Below are 16,660 nucleotides of genomic sequence, written 5' to 3'. Positions count from 1 at the left end.
AGAAACATCCTCCCTTCAGAACCTCCAGAAAGAACCAGCCCTGCTGGCTCCTTGACCTTACTTAGCCAGGTGCAGCTGATTTCAGGTTGCTGACCTTCAGAACATAAGCGAATAAACTTGAGGTGTTATAAGGCACTAATTTCATGGAAATTTGTTAAAGCAAAAATCGAAAGCTAATGTGCTATGTTTATGAACCACAGGTTCTTTCCTATGGAAGGAAGGAAGAAATTATCTTGGGAGCTCTTTTCCAAATACATAGATTAACTTCACTGAGAAGCTATTTTACCCAAGCCTTCCTTTCTGAGGGCTTATCTTAAATTTGTGGTAAAATATTGCAGGGAGGAAAAAATAGCATTCGGTAAATTTTTAAAATTACAACTTATCCAAAAGGCATTTTCCATGGCTAAAGACAGTCTTTGTGGGGGCAATTGGTCTTTAAATAGAGAAAATAATGATCTAAGTTTCGGATTCCTGCATTAGGGTTTATTACACACGATGTCTGGGTTATATTAAACTCCTGGAAATCAGGGTTTATAATAGAATGGCTGACAGACCCTTAACTTTAATACCCTTTCCAAGCACTGCAATAGTGAGCATTACTTTTTAATGTTATAAAATGATGGTTAAAACACTACAGAATTTTCTCAAGACAGATAAGCAGGTGTTCAAGAGAGCAGAACTATTTAAACTTCATTGATTTATGGTCTACCTTATATCAAAGGCCAAAAGTTTTATTGAATTCCCACAGTGGATACTCTGAACTTAATTTTCCAAAATAGCAGGACTATTTCAGGGTCCCCCATATATATTAATTCCTTCATTTTAACACTTGTGCTTCTATATTTTTAAAGTTAGTCTGTACAATGAAAGAGGCATCCTAGCCCAAAGCATAAGTTATTCTGTTTTCTTTTTATTGGTTGACTTTTCAAAGTACATTGTGTATAATAAAATCCAATGCATAGTTACTAAATCATATAATCTAGGAACACAAGTCCCCAACTAGTCGTTTGAGCTATAGTATATTTCTGTCACTCTTCAGAATTCTGAATATGACATAACTACTTATTTTAGTGCAAAAGAATGTAAAACATTTATCATAACCCTCTCCAGTTGCTCTTTCAACTCACTCCCAACCCAGTATCTCTGATCATTATGCTGCCTGGCTGAAAGTAAAGTGGCCATCAGAAAAACCCCAATAAACTATCAACTATTTTATATGATCTGTTAGCATTTTCTGCTGGTTTACATAAAAATCGATGCTCTTGTAACTGTAGGACACAACCTTAGTGATTTAGTGAAACTGATATTTACTGTGGAATAAAATAGAAATACCATTAGCTCTCAAACCCAAAGAACAGAGAAACTCGAAGCAAAATGATTGCCATTTCTCATACTTCAGAAGGAGGTCACTTAATTAAGAAAGCAAAGCAGGAATAATTCCAGTTTGGTCACAGAGGTAATTTGCACAGAACTGGGCTGTTCCATCTATATGCTATACTTGTTTTATACCAAATGAACAATATGGTGTGTGCTCTTTGAAAAGCTTACCAAGTCAGAGGCAGGAATTAGCAGGATCAGATAGAAGGTCTCTATAATGCTATAATTGTAGCTGCCATTCTAGGTTAACATAGCAGAGTTGTCTCAAAGGCAGAATCGAGTCACTCTGGGTCTTTCTTTTAATCAACCAAAGGAAAATATCTTCAAAAGAGCACATTGACTCTGACACTCACATCAGTCGACCAATGCTTTGTTTTAGTTTTGAAAATATTTTTAATTGATACATTTAAAATGTATATATTTATGGGATACTTGTGGTGTTTATAAATATCATTCAGACTTAAGGATACTAAATTATTTGATATCACACTTTAGTGCCTTGTGTATAATGGCAACAAACTCCTCTTGTGAGAACAGTTGAGGGTGAGCCAGATGGTTGTGAGCAGACAGGCAACACAGCTCACAGGGCATCAACCCAGGGCTCTCCTCTCTACATTCCCAGTCTGTGAAACAGAGTGAGTTGAACCCAGAAAATAGGAGTAATAGAACCAAACCAAGAATAAGAAAGCAATAAAATGATCACAAATTAAAATGTTCAGCCAAAGGTGCAATTCAAGGAACCTTAGAACCCACTCAGGTTAACCAACATATCTCCGCAACTTATACCCATGCGAATGATTAACTTAGTGAAAATCCAAAATCATTACCAAAAACACATCCCTTTAAAAATAGTTATCAACATAAAGTTCTTTGAAAATGATGGACTTAAGCAACTTCCAATGCCAGGATGTACTTTGATACTCTTTCAACAAAATCGTGTATTTTATTTAGTTAAATTTTGTCTGTTTCATTGAAATATCTCATAGTGCATTCCATCAACCCCAAATGCAAGCAACTGGATTGAAAAAGAAAACTTAATTTTTGAATAAATAAGACAAGCTGTACAATACTGTATAAGTTACTTCTTAGATCAACAGAAAGTGAAATTGTTAGATGATGCACAATATCATTTTTGTTGTTTATGAGATTATATTTTCACTGTGTTTTAAAAACTTCATTCATTCACGAGTACACCAAATTCCAATTTTTTTTCCATAAATCGTTGCCAGTTATTGGACCCAATTCACCTGAGCTCATTTTTCCCATCTACTTTTTCAAGTAAACCGTGCACTTAGGAAACAAAGTTAAGAAGATTGGAGATAAGGGAAGCTATAAATCTAACCCTTCAATACCTCATCTTCTGCTACTGGAAAGTTCTACAAGAAGAAAAATATCGTGAGGTGCTGATTAGGGCAGCCCAAAGGGACTAGGACACCTCCTCACAAGGTCTCCCTGGCTGACTGGGCCCCATCTCAGTGCAAACATGCCCTGCCAAGAGATCACTGACCTTCCCTGTTAATGCCCACTTTAATTTCTTCCTAACATTTATTGCTCCCTTGCTTCATGACATGGTCATTCTTTGAAATTGTCATTTTCATATTTATTTGTTTACCTATTCTGTCTGTCTTTTCATGAGGCAGCACAACTTAATGGTTAAATGTTTAGACTCTATAATCAGACCATCTGGTTCAGACCACCAGGCTTATTGCTATCTAACTGGGAGGTCCTGGGAAGATTACCTTACCTTCCTGTGCCCCAGTGTCCCCCTCTGCAAAATGGGTGTATGATGGTATCTATCTCAGGGCAGCTCTTCAGAGAGAGTGCATTAACCACAGGAGTACTCAGGATAATGCATGGTGCCCAGTAGGTGTCATGTAGCTGCTTGCTGTTGGAGCAGCTCTGTATAATCGACAGGAATGTGAACTTCGGGAGGGTGAACCTGGTTCATCTTTTTCCCCTGTACATTGGGCAAAGTGCTTAGAACATAGTAAGTGCTTAATAAATGCCTACTGGATAATAAACATGTATCATTGATTCAAAGCAACAAGGGAACACATCCAATTGACTAGTCTTTCAGATACCTGTGAGAACTTTTCCAGACTATTTTTTTGAGAAATTTATTATTCAATGAAGATAATAAAAATATATTCAGTAAATATGCATAAAATTTGCTAAATGATTCCAAATAAAAGGGAATAATTTCAGAGGAGAAAAATCTAAAGATAGATCTAACTTTGCACAGTTACTCTGCAGAGAGAATTTTAAAAAAAAAGAAGAAAAATATCATTTTTGCCACATAACAATATACTCACTGTGACCAGATTTGAGTTATAACAACTTTTCCCCCACTAACTCCCTTCTTTTCTCCAGGCAATTTCTATATGAAACTTGACTGAAATAATCCTACATGTTCAAAATTGTGTTTGGATATTTATTGACAATAGAGAGTTTTCTATCCTAGAGAACTTTACAACATGCCTTTCCTCTAAAGTAAAACTGGTTGACCTTGACCAAATTGTTTTGTGTTTCATTAAAAAGGTGCATAAACATTTAAGATTTTCCCAATTCAAAGAAGTTCATGATTATGTAATAATTCTAGAATTAAATAATATGATATGATATGCTTTTATGGCCTCTAATTATAATGGTGTCCCAACTTATCTGAATTAACAAAGGCATATCTTACTAGCAAGTATGCAGTACTCCTACATAATATTTTGAAGAGAAAGAAGGAGAAATATGAATATGGATATAGATAAATGTTATAAACTGTGGCTGTCCTTTGAATCAGTTGGATGAGAAAGACTACTGCATTCCTAAGAAAGAAAATTATTTTTGGTTTAGGAAACTACCTTAAAAACATATTATCTTCTGAAACATGGGGTCCACTATCCCAATGGACGACATCTTTTAGAAAAAGACATTTATTACTTTGTGCAAGGAAGTAATAAGAATATTTTGAATTATCTGCCAGTGATTTGAGAGAGAAGTTGGAACTTTGAAAGAGGAAACTGGAAGAAACATCAAGAAGGGGAGCCCCACAACATGGCTGATGGCCAGGTTACACAGAGGGGCACGATCAACCAAGCAGGATTTGTAGATAAATCTTCCAGAATGATTCTATAATTTAAAGATGTTTACTATCTATGCCATATGGCCTCACTCCACCAAACCCTCCCAGGAAGACACACTGACAAAACAAACTGCGACCCAAGGGAGAACAGAAGTCATTGAACCAGAAAAATGCAAAATAAGCTCCCTGGCTAGCTGTGGCTTTAGCCAGTTCTTAAAGCCCTGTGTGACTCCTCTAGCCTCTTCGTGGTGCATCTCTGGGATCATGGCTTCTGCTGCTAGGAGCCTCACCCTCTGCCACGACATGTGAGTAGACTTTCAGTTCTACCAGTTTCCATATCTCTTCTGGGAATTTAGTATCGCTCAAAAAACAGAACTCCAGCTCCTTCTTCCTACCATGGTTGGCACCTGAGTTTGCCCAAACTGGTTCAGAAGGCTATGGGTCACCTTTTTCTGCTGCCACAAGCAAACAACAAGTAATCTCCTCAGCTTATTTCACATCATCTTCTCAATCCATTGAAAACCTCAGAGAGAACACATCAAGTCACATCTCCTGGCCACTTGCATCTCCCAGCTATGTTTCTCTATTAGGCAACCCACCCACAACAACCAGAGAAACAGGTCTGGAGCATTCTCTCTCTCTACTTGGGTCTCCCTTTACCCTTCTTTAGGCATACAGTTTTCTATCATGTTATCTGCCAGGACTGCCCTCTGATGTATTACAAAAGTAGGCCAAAGAATTTGGGAAGTTTCTATATTTGTCAAAGATCCCTAGATTACAAGTCTGTCACTCTGACCTCAAATATCTCTTTGTAGGTATCAGCAGTTGAATACAGTATCTTTTTTCTCCTCTTTGCATTTCTACTATAAAAATCGTAACCCTACCCCCGTCTATGAAAATGGGTGCAAAAGAATGGATGATATTAATACATTTCAAAATATAACCCTCTCTTACCTTAGCATACTCTCCTGAGAATCTAACATCCTTTCTTGATCTTTAATGCCTACCCTTGGGATTATGGATGTGGAGTGGGAAGTAATGGAAGACTGTATGGTTGGAATTTTTCTTGTGCTTCATAATATGCATTGTTTTAACATTTTAATCAAATCTCTTATGCTATGGGGAATTAGCAAGTTACCTGGGCCCATACTTTGGGAAAAGAATCTCTCTTTACCTAATAGTGTTACTTCTCCAGACACACACAAAAAAGGTGGTAGCACTGGGTACTAGCAAACCATTTTTGTGCCCAGGGCATAGGGATATCCCAAGAGATGCCAATTATAGAGGTATAATAGGGTTGTATGATGGTTAGGTCAGAGTCAAACAAAGGGCCGCTTCTTGAGTACATATGGAGCAGTATCTTGGTCTTAGAAATAGCTAGGGGAGGCATACTTCTGCATCCAAGTTGATTGGGGTGGTGCTGCTGTAGATAGTGTGCAATCTATTCTTGTTCTTTCTCCTTCAGAGCACCCAAAGCCCTCCACTTCTAACCTCCCCTATCCTTTTCATTGTTCAAGCCTTCATCCTTTCAGACTTTACCAATGGACCACTTACTTTATCAATGGACCACTTACTGTCCTCAGTTCTGTGCTTGCCGCTTTCAATAAATGTTTAAAGTGAATAAATAAATGAATAACTACTGATCTAGATTCACTAAAATTAGTTCATAATTCTCCATGTTCATGACCCTACTAGGTATCCAATAAAGAAAAATAAATTTCATCATGAAGCCTTTCTTTACTATTTGAAACTTTTGTTTCTTATTACGAATGAAAATTTCTACTTAATGGAAATTTCTACTTAATAATAAATAAATACACATATCATAAATCATGATACTATATTTTCTAGTGATGACATTATTTACTTAGATACATAGATATTTATGTACTTATGTACTCTTTTATTGATAATTAAATCCCTCAAATAATTCATTTGACCAAATAATATTCAGTTCTAACAGGGTACAATAATCCATCTAAGTTTGGAAATGTTAAGATAAAGAAAGCAGCTGCTCCTCAAAAACTGTAGAATATAGGCGTCTTATTAAGAAATTTGGGGCCTGCCCCCACGTGATGAAGATTAGGGCCAACTTTATCTTCTATTAGACGCAGAGTCTCTGGTCTGATTCCTAGCTCCTTGATCCATTTTGAGTTGACTTTTGTGCATGGTGAGAGAAAGGGATTCAATTTCATTTTGTTGCATATGGATTTCCAGTTCTCCCAGCACCATTTGTTGAAGATGCTATCCTTTCTCCATTGCATGGTTTTAGCACCTTTGTCTAATATAAGGTAGTTGTAACCTTGTGGATTTGTCTCTGTGACCTCTATTTTGTACCATTGGTCTACCAGCCTGTTTTGGTGCCAAGAAGAACCTCATTGAACCTCATATATAGAATACATGTATGATGTGGTGATGAGAAAAAGAAAAAAAAAGTGTGTCACATTAGATTGGATAGAGAGAAAGGATGGGAGAGGAAGGGAGAAGTAGGGAGGAGTAGGGAGGATAGGAAGGGCAGCAGAATAAAATAGACAATATGATTGATGTATGTACATTCCATTTATGTATTATATGTCAAAATACATTCTGCTGTCATGTATGACTAAAAAATTAAAAAAACTTTGTAGGGGAAAAATAATGTGATACGTCTAAATAATAACCTGTGAAATATTGATTACATGTTGAAATACTCTTTTGGACTAATGGGTTAAATAAAAAATGCACTATGAAACTAAAAAAAAAAAAAACTGTAGAATACTACCTCACAGGCTGTCATCTTGTTTTGAAATGAAATTATTCTAAAGAGCTTGCAAGGTAAATGTTTCATAGGAATAGAAAGGAAATATTTTATAAGAGAACTAGAAATAATTTGGCATAATTTTAAATAATACACTTTGAAGCTGAGGATGTAGTTCAGTGGCAGAACCCTTGCCTATCATGTGTGAGGTCCTGGGTTCCATCCCCAATACCATAAAAACATCAAATATGCACATGTATATACATGCATATTTATATCTGTGTATATACACATATTTATATTATACATGTGTATATATACATATACGTACACACATATACACAATTTAAAGTGCCTTAAAAATTACTATCCAGGGGCTGGGGATGTGGCTCAAGCGGTAACGCACTCACCTGGCATGCGTGGGGCGCTGGGTTCAATCCTCAGCACCACATAAAATAAAATAAAGATGTTGTGTCCATCGAAAACTGAAAAATAAATATTAAAAAATTCTTTCTCTCTCTCTCGCTCTAAAAAAAAGAAAGAAATTACTATCCAACGATAAACTATCAAACCCTACAGATATAATCTCTCTCTCTCTCTCTCTCTCTCTCTCACACACACACACACACACACACACACACACACACATTTTTTAAAAATATTTTTAGTTGTTGATGGTCCTTTATTTTAATTATTTTTATGTGGTGCTGAGGATTGAACCCAGTGCCTCACACATGCTAAGCAAGTGCTCTACCACTAAGCTACAAACCAACCATGGACACACATTTTTGAGGTTTATAATTTGAAATTTGAAAATTTTGTGTGACCTCAAAGAATTCTTGCACAATCAATGAGTAAGGTGGGCTTGGGGAAGGGGGCTTGTTAGTAATATTCATGGGATGAAGAAGATATTTTCAAATTTAATCAGGAATCAATATTAGTCACAAGACTTTCTGGAAAGCTATCAAGTCACCAGAGTTCTGATTCCAGGACAGAAGAATGACCTTATTCATAGAAAAAAAAAATCCGTTTTTTTAACCTGCTCCCACAAAATTTTTCTATGCTCTAGCCGCAAAACAATACACAATGGCCAGGTGACATTTTTTAATATGCTAGTATGATATTTCTTTATTAAAACATATCATGCTAATCATCTTTTTAAAAAATTTTTTTGGGCCAGCTTGGAGATTGATGAGTATGTGTGATATTTAATGGCTATCCCACACAATCAGGATAGTTGGCAATAACTTTAAAGTAATTTAGATGCCTTGAAATCTCTGACATATAAAAACCACCAGTTCATCCAACTCTGACATCATTAAATGAGATTATTCTTTTTATCAGTGAAATCACTTGGTTCCTTCCAACCTCTGCCCTCCTAACTTTTGCATAAAGTATTCTTTAAAATGTGAAAATTATCACCAAGGGATATCATGAAAAAATAATTAGAAGAGTAACAAGCAGGCTCCTGTGCTCTGCCATGCACGTGAACCTATCCATATTGAATTAAGTATGGTGTCTTTTTCACCTCCCTTGAATAGCTATAAATGAAGCTGCCTCTTCTTCAGCAAGAAGAATCCAGCCCAGAACAATGACATTTGCTGATCAATATTTGGATCAGTAAAAGAGAAAAAAAGAAGAAGAGGGAAGCTGGGGCTTAAAATATAAGAAATAAATAAGCTAAATCCTAAAATGGAATCATCTGAAAGTGAGAATGTAAATTCGTATTAAAATCCACCATGTTTAAAATTTGAGCTGAATCAGATACATTGCTATAATATCCTGATCATTTGTCCTGAAAACTAATTAGAAAATCTGGAGATAGTGATTGGTATTCCTAACATGTCCTGGAAGCCTCCCATTTGGAAGCAACCCAGAATCTAACAATCAAACAAGTTTGACTAACCAAGATTCACATTCTCAATATGAGTCACTCAGTGAGAATATGAGAACAATAACTTGGTGGACTGGGTGAGAGACAAAAACGTAAGAGAAACTATGCTCTGACAATGACTATAAAACAGCATTCCATCAATAGTACATTCAGTTCTTTATAAAGCAAATGTGTTGTTTCTTTGCTTTTGTAAACAGATATGTCTTTAAACATGCAAGAGAAACCACACAAAGTAACTGGAAATCAATCATGTCAACATTATGCTCTGCTTATTTCTAAACCATAGGCTGGAATTCAGCTAACCTAAACTTTACTGAATGTTAATATAACAGCTGGCAACATGAATTTAAAAAAAAAGGATTCCAAGAGTAATGAAAATGAAAATATAGCACATGACATTGATCTAAGTTTTGATAGACGCTTTTGGTCAGCATAACATATGAGCTCAGAAATGAAGTTCCAGCCATGTACCTTTCAGAAAAGACTTCCTCTATAAATAAAGTTGTTATAGAAAATGACTAGCAGCCTCATACCCTAAGCATCTTGGCCAATAATAAATTGAACATTAATGGAAACTGACTATTTCTTACATGTCCCCATGAACTAATAGACTAAACATCCAAAGCATCTGGAATTACTTGCTCAGCTATGGGCTGTCATACAGTTTATCATCCCGGGACCTATTTGATGTGGCTGGTGCTCTTAAAAGCCCCAGTAATTCTGCTGCTAAACTAAAATTCCATTCTGAACAGCAGTAGCATTTGTTGATCATCCAGACAGGTGGGAAGAGAAGGGGTTTTGAAGAGAACAACTTATCTTGCTCAAAAAATATGCACAGAAGAGAAGAATAGGACCAATGCATTATTTTTAAATTGTGTCTGGCCAGCATGTCAGTATTGATTGAAGAATCCCACAGCACAGAAAAGAGTCATGTCTGCATTCAGAGCTGAAGAGGCAGTTATCCACTCTATTTCTTGTCAACTGGTTAGATCAGTCTCTCATTTTTAGGACAAATAATACTAAAAGTCATGAGCTTCTTGGGGGACTCTAAAGAAAATGTTGCTCCCCCCACCTCCAACCAAACTTTAAAAAAATAATAAAATAAATAGGCTTCCTACTCTTCAAGTAGAAAGGCAATTTGATGTGAAAATGTTTTCTCCTAAGTGATGGAATGTGCAGTCATGCACCAGCAACTCGGTGCTGAATATCAACTTGCCTGTTCTGGATGAAACCGCTCTGAGGTTGGACAGAGCATGCAGCTAGAAAAGGAGGCACTTCAGTACATGAGGGGAGGCTGTGCACTCCATTTCAGAAGATGGAGGTTTATCTTCCAATGGAGGGCTTTGATGTTATTCATATGCTAACAATATCACCATTTCCTCGCAGCACTCAATACTCAGGGAATAAAAGACATCATTTGCTGACATGGGGCTCCACGCTTTCTGTCCAGCATACTGATCAACAATCTGCATTCAGCTTCACAGCTAAGCCACCGCATAACCTTTAAATTGTTCTTTTAACACTTTAAAATTCTGGTCAAAATAATTTACCATTTTATAGAATAAAATGATGAAACAAAGAACTCTAACCGTATTTTCCCACTGCTCCTAAAATGTAGCTTTAGTGCCCCGAGGGCTCCTTTCATCTTGTCTGAGAGCTGGCATATGATGTGATTGTTACCATAGCTGGACACCAGATGAAGTGAATTATCTAAACTGCCAAGGTTCCCACTTTCTTTCCAATTTAAACATCAATTTAACACAGAAACTGAAGGGTATTATGAAAGCTTTAATATGAACCATTTCAGACAGGAGGAAAAAAATACTGAAAGGATTTTTCCAAACAGCCAAACAAATATGTAATTTTTTTTTTAACCTAAAGATGAGTCAGGAAAATGAACACACCACCAGAGTACATGCAGCACTCTTTCAGCAGCAGCAGCAGCAGCAGCAGCAGCGGAGAAGGGCCTGTCTCTCTTTGTCTTAAATAAACATGCATTTCTGAGCAAGAGAGGATTTTACTAAAGAAAATAACCTGGGTGAACTTGTCGAGTCGTTAACAAAGTACAAATGATCATCAGCCAAGAGAAGACTTCTGATTTAAAGCATTTCAAAGTGCATATCATCAACGTGGATGATCTGGAATGTTTTTAATAGTCCTCCCTAGATTATTAAGGTCCTTTCATTATATGACTTGCTTTTCTCATGGAAATGTTTTCTCCATTTGGATCACTCGCTGTTAACAGAATGTGTAAGCATATGTCCTGCATATCTCTTTGAAAATGAGACACTTCATAGCTAAATCATAACAATAAAAACTGATGCTTTCTTACACAAAATAGAGCATTTACTAGTATATTCCACTCCAATTAAAGCATATAAATTTGAATCAAAAGGATGTGAATTATTAGTAGGCATAATCCTTAATCTTTTTTTAAGCCTTCACAATATAAATGGTATTAATATGCAAAATACATAAAGAATTGTATTCGGGATTATTAAAATGTACCCTATCAAAATATGAAATTTAAAGATTTTAAATAAGATTTGAAGTTCTATTTAACTAAGATTTAATATATACACATTAAATATAATTTTGCTATCAAAAATCATTCCTAAAAATGAAAATTATTTCAGATTTTCCACTGGAAAATCATCTTCCTTAGAGTTAATCAATTATTAATAGAAAGACGAAAAAAGAGAGAAAAAAAAGAAAGAAGAAAAGTTGGGAGGGAGGGAAGGAGGAAGGATGGAAGGAAAAGAAATAAGGCTTTTGCTATAAGAAGTGCTCCAATTACTATTTTCTTCTTAAGGGTATAATTTGGGAAAGAACAAGACTATGAAATCCATATGCATTAATTATACAAATTATAAATGGTGCTACAAAAAGTAAAAGGAATACTACCATATAAGGGTTACATAGCTGTTTCCATATGGAGTGCACAAGGAATATTATTGACAAATCCAGAGCAGCCATATGCAATGCTCAATGGCGCTTCCAAATATAAAATAAATACAATATGTAATATACTTACAGCATGCTGCATACCAAATGATCAAGCAATTTACTGAATATTAGCATTTAAGAAACAAATACTACTACAAATACCATATGCACCTATTAATGATTTCTTTTTTCATTGCTAGAATTCATCAGGTTGATCTTATATTAGAAACAAGGTTCCAGAGAATTTTCTGGTCCAGGGCTCTTTGTGGTAAATTGAAGGAAAATTATAGAACCGTCTTGCCAAAAGCAACAGTAGAGATCATATAGTCTTATTTTTAAATGGGAAAATTGAAGCCCAGGAATATTAAGTTGCTCAGGCAAGATTACCAAGCCCATTAATGGCAGAGTTACAGACCTACTGGCTCTCAGCGCAGGCCCCAAAAGAAAACTATCCCCATTAGAGCCTTTATATTTAGGGCGCAAGAGCACACGAGCGCATACACACACACACACACACACACACACACACATTTTGATCTTCATTGGCTCCTCTGTTGTTCATCTGCAGAAATACCCAACCAACTCTGGGTCTGACGATACCATTCCATTCCCAGTGTGATTTCACTGACTATGACTCATACCTCCTTGGAATCCCTTGGGAAGGGAGGGAGATGTTGACCTCGAAAGAAAAACAGACATGACTCCATGAAAGACATAACAGAGCCTAAAAGTGTTTAATTCTGAAATAGGTTCCACAGAGAATGCCTTTGAAGAGGATGCTTTGTTTTTCCTCCAGAGCACTTGTGCCAAGGCCTCTCCCCTCAGCCATCAGGCCACAACTGGAAGACAAAGCAAAAGAGCCTGAAAACTACAGAAAAATATGTGGCTCTCAAATATATAAAAAATTATATAACTTTCCACTCCTCCCCCACCATGACAGAGAAAAGCTTCTCCCAGCCCCACCACCCTGGAAAAGTGTTAAATTATTCACGAGAACTTCCAGATATATGCTTAAAAATAAAATATGCACATTAAGGAAATCTGGCCAATCGTTCAAGATGCACTTTTTTCCTCCAACAGAACCTTGGGAACTCAGAATACTGGAATGCCAAACATCTAGACAGGTTCTTGGTAAATTAAAACAGTATAATAACTGTTTCCCCCTGAATATCATCTTTTGAAAGACAGACACAGATCCCACTAAAAGCATTTCCTCAAAAACAGGATTATAATAGGAATTCAGTGTGTTCCAACTTAAAAAGCCATGCCAGAAATCCTCCAGTTTGGATTGGAGGTGGGAAGAGAGTTAATTTTTAAAAATATTACCAAAACAGACAATTTTTATGTCGATCACAGAAGGGCATGGTCGTCTATGAATTGCTGAAATCGGGGCTCCTTTTTAAGCCTTAAGAGGATTTGTCATTAAGTTTTAAAATCATTCCTCAACCATCAAATTTAATAATTCAATTTTCAACATTGTTCATAAGGTTCTTAGCACTGTCATTGACCAGACATATGGAAAGATTCTGATACCAAATTAAGCACTGTAATTCCTTTCCTGACTCAGTAAACCCCCACTCTCCTATCAATCTAATTATAGTGAAAATTGCCCTATGTTATTTTAATTTTCAATATAAAGTGTTTTTAAATAGATTAAATGTAGTATATGAAAATATCTTTATGAATGAAGCTATTTACTAGCCATTTGTCAGTTTCAAAAAAAATCAATAACCTGCAAGCATAACAATTATTTACTAAAATCTGTATCCACCTTGTCAGTAGTACAATGTAATAGCTAAACCCACCAAATTTAATATTGCTCATCTATAATGAGACAATGATGAGCTTATGTAATAGTGGCATTGTGAAAAGTACTGCAGCCAGACCTAGAGTTGTCACTGAACACGACAGCTCTTACATCTCCTGCTGACATGGCATATGGTCAGTCACACTTTGCATTCTTTAAATTCAAAGTCCACAAGGCAACAGCAGATGATGGATCTGGATTTAGCCATTTCTAATACAGTAAGTAGTGATTGATGACATCACCCTGATGGAGTTATATGTGAATTCACATTTCTGGGCACGTTCAGTTGAAGTTATTCTCAAAGTACATTCTCCAGGTCAGTTTTCCTATACCTGCAGATTAATTATACTGAGGATGTCCTTAAAGAAACATTAACCAATAATCATTAAATTGACATGCAGTTTAGAAAAATTTCTGAAATAAGATCTAAAAAGGTGTTACAGATAAACATTGAGTCTCACACTCTATCATGTTTATTATCTATCTGTACTAGAGTTTGATTTGCATAACATCACATTAAGATGTTATTTTTAATATTGTTATAATAATCAACTTTTTTATTTCTGTGGACTATAGTGGAATAAAGTATTTTAAAAACCCATCAAATTATGGGGTAAAAGAGAAAATAATAGTACCTAAAATTCTATGTATAGAATATCTGTTACGCTGCTATTTGAATTAAGGTCTAAGATTCAACACTATGGCTAATCACTTGGAAAAATGTTAGAAATGCAGACTCTCAAATGTCTCTGGACCTCAAAAAGCATAATCCATAGTTTTGAAAGCTCTCCAGGTGACTTATATGCACATTAAATTTTGAGTTGCACTGAAGTAGCTATCTTTATCATGTTAAAATCAAAGCGAAAATTAAAACCCAATATATTACCTTTACTTTTGTCCTGTAGAACATATAAAATGTCAACTTGCTTTTGATACATATATTTATAAAGTCTCAGGGCTAAATACATCAGTAGATCTTCTTTAAACTACTTGGGAAATGTGTTTTCTCCCCAAATATTTTGAAATAGAAAAATACAAGGCTGAGATGCAAGAGATCCTAACACTAGCTCTTTCTTGCCAGTATGTGTATGTCTTTGGGTACATCAACTATCTTTCTATGTCCATTCTGAGTTTGACCCTGTAGTAGGTTCTTGGGATTCAACACCAGACAAAACAGACACAGTCTCTTTGCTTCCGTTTCCTATCTGTAAATGAAAGAACACTCTAGGCAAAAGAAACTAATACCTATATATAAAATTTCATGTCACTTTTGAAGAAGCATAAGTAAGGAGTAGGTGTGGAGGAGTGCAGGAAAGATGGTGGTGTTCTGGGAAGATAGCCAGGGATTAAACAGAGAAGATCCATTCACTGTGTGTAGAAGTCTGATCTCAGGCAAGGGAAAGCCATTTCCAGTATCTGGGAATGTGAACATGAGATCTGAATTTGAGAACTACTTCTCTGGCATTAAAAAGAGGCTAAAAACTCAGGGTATCCAGTAATGAAGGACAGTGTTGTTGACCAGTGAAGAGATGGTAAGAATTTGTAGTGGGAGAAATGGCATAAATAGAACCAGGGGGAATAAAACTAATTGGGGTGGGGGAGGGTGTTAACAGGGAAGAAACAATTAGCTGTGAATAACTCCAATGTTTCTAGTAGAGAAACTGAAGAAAACAATAAGGTTGTTAACTGAGAAAAAACATGGTGGCAGGGAGTAGGTTAGGAGCAAGGAACAAATAAGTTTCGCTTTCAACACACTGGGTTTGAGAGGCCCAAGGATATTTAAGTCGTGACACCAATAGACAGGAAGGAATAAGGATCTAGTCCTCAGACAAAATGACAGATGAAGGACACACTAGTAAACCCCCAGTATCAAAATGGAATGTGCTAACATTTTGAGGATATATATATATATATATATATATATATATATATATATATATGGAAAGACATCTGATGATAGTACATATGTATAGAGACTTTAGAAAGAACATCAGAAGTGTAATCAGCCAAGATTATTTTAACTCTAAGAATAAAATATCAGTTTTTAGCAGCTAGGAACTCCTCAACAAGCTGTAATGAACAAAAATGTGTTCTATAGATAAAAAGAAGGGTGTATGGAAAGTTTGTCTCCTGTTTGACAATGACCTCCGTGTTTGTCATTTCTAGACCCGAGGGGTATATAATCACAATATATCTCACCTTCTCATTTATGTGAGGTCACAGGTGTTAAATGTTTTCTTCTCTTTATAAATGGTGAAACATGCTGAGAAGGCCCGATACTCCCATTTCCCAATAAAGTGCCATGTCCAGTAGCACCAACTAAATTGATGTGTACACATTCTTATGAATATTAAACACATATGGATCCCCCCAAATATCAATAACTAAAGGATAAACAACACAAAACACTTCAAATCGAGAAGAGCATCTGTTCCAATTTCTGTCCCAGAAACAAACTTCTTCACGATGTACTTAGGACAGGAGAGTGGAATATCAGACCTATTTGATTTAGAAATTAAAAAATAAATCCAGTTTAGATGATCTGATGTTCTTTCAGCTGCTAACTGCTTCCCTATTCACAACAGTTAAGAGAATTACAGAAGGTTTGAGACAATTAAAGCATTATATGCAGAATTTCCTTAAAAATTAGCACTACAGTAAATAATCAAGAAGTATGTGTTTGCTTTTGTGAATCAACTACCTAAATGGAGCAGCACAGAACTGTGTGTCCCTCAGAATGTAAGGCACTCCCCTGGACATGAAATTCTGGTTCAAAGACGTGGTGAAAATAAAGAGTTTCATTGGACTCAAGAGAAATATGCCAAT

This window comes from Marmota flaviventris, chromosome 5 (genome assembly GCF_047511675.1).
Source record: "Marmota flaviventris isolate mMarFla1 chromosome 5, mMarFla1.hap1, whole genome shotgun sequence".
NCBI classification, from domain to species: domain Eukaryota; kingdom Metazoa; phylum Chordata; class Mammalia; order Rodentia; family Sciuridae; genus Marmota; species Marmota flaviventris.
This window is presented reverse-complemented; position numbering follows the sequence as displayed.